Source organism: Phaenicophaeus curvirostris, chromosome 4, assembly GCF_032191515.1.
Source record: "Phaenicophaeus curvirostris isolate KB17595 chromosome 4, BPBGC_Pcur_1.0, whole genome shotgun sequence".
Classification (NCBI taxonomy): Eukaryota; Metazoa; Chordata; class Aves; order Cuculiformes; family Cuculidae; genus Phaenicophaeus; species Phaenicophaeus curvirostris.
Genome location: NC_091395.1, coordinates 31556741 through 31563305, shown reverse-complemented (window position 1 = coordinate 31563305; position 6565 = coordinate 31556741).

Sequence of the window (6565 nt, the reverse complement as noted above, 5' to 3'; positions counted from 1 at the left end):
TTCTCGCGAACTGGCAGAGCCGAAAAGCCGTGTCCGAGGCACCGGGGAGCCCCGGCAAGGATCCCCCTGGCGAGGCTGCCGGTTCTCTCGGATACGGATGCTCGGATTCGGCGCAAGGATGCTCCGGCGCACAAAATCCCCCCTACCCGAATCCCGACCCCAAGCGTCTCCGGCAGCCGGCCGGCTCCTCGGGGACTGGGAAAAGTTTCCCGGGCAGGTCCGGTCCCTCCCAGCCGCCTTTGTCAGCCCCGCTCACCAGCTCCCCGCCGCGCCCGCAGCACCGGGCGAGTGTCGATCGCAGCGGCCCCGCGTGGGCCAGGGGGGCAGCGCCGCCCCGCCTCCCGGACCGCCCCCTCGGGGCACGGCGCGGGCAGCGGCACCGGCGGGGGGCAGGGCGGCATACCCACTCCCCGCCCCGGCATCACTCCCCGGCTCCCGGGTACCAAACCCCGCGGCGGGGGGTGCAGGAACCTGCGCGGAGCCGCGGAACCGAGCGGTCGCCGGGTTGGAAAAGACCTCCGAGGTCATCGAGTCCAACTGTGACCCATCCCGTACTAAATCCACGGAGCCAAGAGGGTCCTCTGCACGCTCACCCTGACGCCAGGCTTGAGGATGGTCCTGGACACAGCTGGAAGATGCTGTGGGACAGGGAGTTTAGTTATCCTGGTCATTCCAGTGGGACGTGTCCCTGCCCATGGCAGGAGGGTTGGGACTAGGTGATCTCTAAGTTCCAGTTCTGGAATCCTCAACACAAGAGGGATATAGAGCTGTTGGAACGGGTCCAGAGGAGGGCTACAAGGATGATCAGAAGGCTGGAGCACCTCCCAGACGAGGACAGGCTGAGAGAGTTGGGGTTGTTCAGCCTGGACAAGAGAAGGCTCCAAGGAGATCTTATAGTGTCCTTCCAGTACCTGAAGGGGCTACAAGAAAGCTAGGGAGGGACTCTTTAGAAAGGCTTGTAGTGACAGGAAAAGGAGCAATGGGAATAAACTGGAGAGGGGCAGATTTAAACCAGACATAAGGAGGAATTTCTTCACTATGGGAGTGGTAAAGCTCTGGCTCAGGTTGCCCAGGGAAGCTGTGGATGCCCCATCCTGGAGGTGTTCAAAGCCAGGTTGGATGGGGCCCTGGGCAGCCTGGTCCGGTGGGAGGTTTCCCTACCCATGGCAGGGGGGTTGGAATGAGATGATCATTAAGGTTCCTTCCAACCCAAACCAGTCTATGATTCTATGACTCTACGGTTCTACTATTCCATGATTCTATGATTCCACGATTCTACAATTTTATGAGCCTCGCCCATGTTGCCTGACGCAGACATGGTGAAGTTCAGTCCAAGGAGATGCTGTGAAAGGAAAGATAAGTTCACAGTGACCAAGAGCAGATTTGACACCAATGTGCTAAAAAAATCAGAGGGCATCTCAGGAAAATCCCGAACTCCTGTTGGCCTGGAAGGCTGGGGTTTACAAAAAGGGAGGACGATGAGGTTTTACTTCCTGTAGTGTCTGAGCTGCGCTTAAGGCGAGGCTGGAAAAGGAGTGGTCTTGCCCTTCCCTGGTGCTTCCTCTGTCATGTCTAGTTTCGAGCATCTAAATTCTCTGAAACTAGGAAAAAAATCCCCAGGTCTCCCCTTGACCTAGTCAGGGCCTTAGTTCTGTTCCCTGTTTAAGCTACCTGTCCTCCAGTGCCACAAAGCATTCCCAGCCACACACATTGCAGGAGAAGATAGTGGATTTAAAAGGCAAATAGACTTGCATAATGGGAAATCCATGCCCTGAGCAGAAAACCAGAAGCTGGAGATATGCACAGCATTCATCACAGAAAAAAACCCAAACCCTCTTGGGAACCAATCACCCTGGTAAAATTTCCTACAGCAGGGAATCTGGGCAGTACTGTAGCTTGCAAACCATTTTGCTTGCAAACATCCTGGCTGCTGGTCTTCCTCAGTAACAGCACTCTGCTCATGCCCTCTCTTCTTTTTTAACCCATTATTAAAATAGTCCGGTGATGCCACAGTAAGCAGAAACACAGGAAAACATGGGAGCTCCTCCACTTAATTTGCCGTATTGCCATAAAGACATCTGCCTAACCCACCTCCCGCTTCTTCTTTCAAGCAAACCACTCACAATCAATTTGCTGCATCTTTTTGCATGCAGGATCCCAGTGCCAAGTGCGCCCAGTCAAATGAGTAAATTAGCTCTCAGAAATGCCTTCATCATGACAGAAACCTCCTCTAGCACAGCCACATCTCATCTATGAAAGGGGAAAATAAGCTGGGAAAATGAGTGGCCCAGACTTCTGACATTTTCCTTATTTTATGAGGCTTGGATGAAAGAACCTAGCTCTAACCAGCCCAGCCGAGGTTGTAGCTGAGGTCCATATGGCTGGCTAATTTCAGAGGATGGTAAGCTTCTCCAAATTCAAGCATCTGAATTTCACACTTGAAGGTTTAATAAGAGCCTCCTCTCTTTTCAATAAAAGCACTGTAATTTTGTCAGTTTGTCTTTTTAGGGAAGAGTCAGGGACAGCTTAAGGAAGGACAAGCAGAGTTTAAATCCATCCTGTGTTCACATTGGAGCAGTGTTGGACCTGCACTGTCCTGAGATATTCACCCCAGGTATGAAACCCTTTCCCATGTCAGAGGCCTTGGGATTACGAGATAATAAAAAAATTCCTTTTTTTATCTAGTAAAGTCAATCTGCTAATGCCCAAAGATTTCAGTGGAAATTTGAACAACCTCAAATTTTCGTAAAACTATAGTTCTGTAAGGTCTGAGACTAAGCCCAATGGATTTTTGAATGGCTGTGAACTCCCACAGCTTCTCCAGTACGGCACTCATCACAGTTCATTTTAGGTATTTTTTTCTCAATGTCCAAGAAAACTCACAGTAAAGGCATCCTCTCAAGTGGAAAGCAGTACACAAAGCCTGCTAAGATGAGACCACATGGTCTGGCTAGCCATATGTCTTCCAAGGTATTGTTTTCCAGAGCGCTGACTCATCAATAAAAGACATGGCTTGGAGCAACCCCGACAGCACAAAGGGAAACTTGAATCTGGCAGGAGCTTCAAGCACCATCCTTCAGTGGCAGAAGTGAGACCATCACTGAGTCTTGTTTTCAAAGTGTCAGCTGTAAGAGAAACACCCTGAGAACAGGAAGACAAATAGGCATAACCCAACAGGGAGTTTCTCTGTGAACAGGGAGTTTCTCTGTGAACAGGGAGTTTCTCTGTGAACAGACAAAAAAACCCTGAAGCTTTCTTGAGATGGGCTCAGCATTGCCCACAGCCGGCAAAGCTGCCCAGTTCCAAAGACTGCTAGAGCAAACAATGCTTCTTACTCCAGGAAACTTAAAAAATACCCCAACCGCAGAAAAAAAAGTGACACCTTTCATCAGTTATGCTCCATGCCTTGTGACTGAGCAAATCTTAGTTTCCACCTGTGGTGCACAGATCTCCTCCTGGCTGTGCTCCTTGATATCCTGTCTCTGCCAGGACTCCAGCTTCACCCATAGTGTCACATTTCCACCTTCGTGTGGAAATGAGGTGGCACTATCTGTGCTGCAACCAGTTTGCCTGCTCATACGCAGCAAGAAGACTGAACCTGCAATGGAGCCAGGGATGACCAGTACCAGCACCTACTGCCTGCCTGGTGAAAAAACAAGGGGCCGTCCTTCAGCAGGCTCTTGGGATGTTAAACACCTGCTGCCAGTCAGCAAGCTGCTTCAGTCAATGTGCACATCCCTGGGAAACTGTCTCTCCATGCACTCCAGACACTTTTCCTACTCCAGACACTGATAGCTTTTCACCCTGAGCCCTCCTTTTCTTGGCAGAAGTGCCAGCTGCCCCAAGCAGCACCTGTCCCCCTCCCCTGGGACTTCTCTTCAGCCTTTAGGGGATTGCTGGCACACTGACACCCCGTCTTGCTGTAGGAAGAGAATATTCCCTTTTGTTCAAAACAACACTGTGGGATCCGAGTAAAAAAAAAAAATCTCAAAATCCAACTCCTCTTTCCTGGGAAAAGCAGATTAAAAGCATGAGCCGTAGTGAATAAAACCCTAATGTGGTCTCTTAACCATCCTTCATGGGGGTTACCCCCTACTAACAGCTGAAGGATCAACGTAAGAGCTTTGTAGGAGCCGTTTACCTTGTAGGACTGGAGTGAAGACATAAATTGCCAACACAACCCCACGTGCAGGCAGCAGCTCCCCATCCCACCCCTGGGCACTATGACAGGCTGCAAATCAGTATGCCAACCAGCGACAGGCACAGCTATTCCTTCATTCGAGGGGCTGTGTCAAAGGGGGACCTCCATTCTCTGTACCCAAGTGCAACAGTGGCTGTTAAGAAATCACAGGATAATAGCCTTTTTGATGGATGATCAGCTTGAGCTTTTTCGATGTAGTGGTTGTGTTTGCACTGGGAAGGGGGAGGGGGCAGAGAGGCATATGACAGTGCAGATAACAAGTGGGCTTTGTACACTGTGGCCAAAGGCTCCCACAGCTGCCCCAACCCCCTCTCCTGCTTGAGGTGGGAGAGGATGCTACAAAAGCTCCAGCAAACCAGTATGACACAGATAAGATTTTAATGATCGAGTACCTGCCTCTCTTTAAAAAGAAAAACTGTGGCAAGCAGCTCTCATGCCATTCAACCATTCCAAGCTAGTGATTCTATGATTCTGTGATTCACTCAGCGGGTTCTGGAGAGGAGCGGCTTCTCTGGGCTGGTGGCCTGGCTGCTTTGGTGCCTCCCAGATAGGGAATGCCCTTGTGCATGCCCATCCACTTTGTTTCCTTTCCCTGCGCATCTGGTGAATACTTGCAGTCAATGCTGACCAAAGCTCTCACCTGCTTCTTGCCTTTACTTGCCCTGGTAGGGCTGATGTGGAGCCTGGTGGCAATCAGGAGCATCTTCCTGAAAGAAGGCAGGGTGGGCAATCAGCTCCAAACCAGCCTGTCCCAGTGAGCTGTGCAAGAATAGGAACAAGCAAGACTGGAGCACATAGTATCTAACCAGTATTAACTCCATGCGTCCCTGGCTTTACTTCACCTGTCATCACTAGATGACAGTGGTTTTTATTTATGACGCATATTCTTTCTGAATGGGAAGATAGTGATGATGGCAGCTGGCTACAGATTGCCAAAAGAAAAAAAATACTGCCACATCACAAAAAACCAACCAACCAACCAAACAAAACGAGCAGAAAAACCTCACCCCAAAACCTACATACGCTTTATTTCTGTAATCCTTGTCCAAACAGGACATGATCATAGCCTCCCAGCCGTCATGTGTGGTTGCTCTTTACTAAGCTTTGAGCAGCTAGGGGATTTTGAGACAGGATTAGCTAATACAATCCAGGCTCAATTAGCAAAGGAAGCATGGAGATTCCAGCTCCCATCAATACAGATGCAGGCAGGACCCCTCTAGAGGGTTAATCACAGGCCAACTTGTGCTTCCTCCACAAATAACCAAGCTGCCTGTGTCCTCCCCATCCCATCCATGGCTATTGCATTGGAGTGGAAACATTTGCCATTGCCTAACCCTGCATTACCCCCTGGACCCAGCTAAAACCTGCTTTCCTGCTCATGGGCTGGGAGAGGGAAGGACTAACTGCAGTGGGGAGGGAGAGCAGGCATGCACACAGGTGCAGAAAGCTGGCAGCCAAACAGAGAGAGATCACAGGAGCAGATATGGGCACGTGCAGGCTGCAGTGCTTGTCAGCATGGCTTTCTATGAGCAAGACCAACTCCTTCAGGGTGAAGGAGTTGGTTTCTCCTCAATGGGAAAATGCTAAGATGCATCAGCAATGGGACACCGGTGCTTTGTTTAAAACTGGCACCACTGGGAAGAGCTTTTGCTATCATGAATGTTCTTTGAGTAGCCAGATGGGAAAATAGTGAGCTCACTGGACTACCAGGGCATCCTTCAGGACAGACTCCCAGGTGTTCCTGGCCACCTTGGTAAGAAGCAGGGCCCACATTTCTAAACAGCTCACTGTGCACTGGCTTCCAAACTCCCCCCCCACACACCTTCTTGAAAAGGTGATCCAAACTCCTGAGTGATGCCTGATGAACAACCCCCAACCTCAGTTTGTTCCTCATTTTCAAAAGCTGCCCACAGCTTTCTCATCTGCCTTTTTGGGGGTGTTTTAAAGACACGTAGCCCCTTATATCCTGAGATGCAAAGAATCCTTCACCAGAGACAGGCCTCTGCTTGCAGAGCTGGTGAACCGGTTCCTGGTGTGCGAATTGCATGGGCAAGCTCTCCCACGCATGGATGCATTTTGCATAGCCCTGTTGGAGACTAACAGCCAAATGTCATCTCTCTGTGGAAAGCAAAAGGACTTGGAAAGTATAAGGGTGGCCCAAGGCACTTCATGCTTTGGGCTCCTGAAGAGCAACCCCTAGGGCTGAGGTCGTCCAGAAGGAAAGATATTAATTGATTTTCCAATTCTCTGACGACAGGACTTAGGAATTAGACCAAGGAAGGGTTGAGAGGGATAGGGTGTGGGCCAGGCAAAGCAACTGGCACTGGAGATGCAGTGAACTAGTCTTGCTTTCCCAGTCTTCCG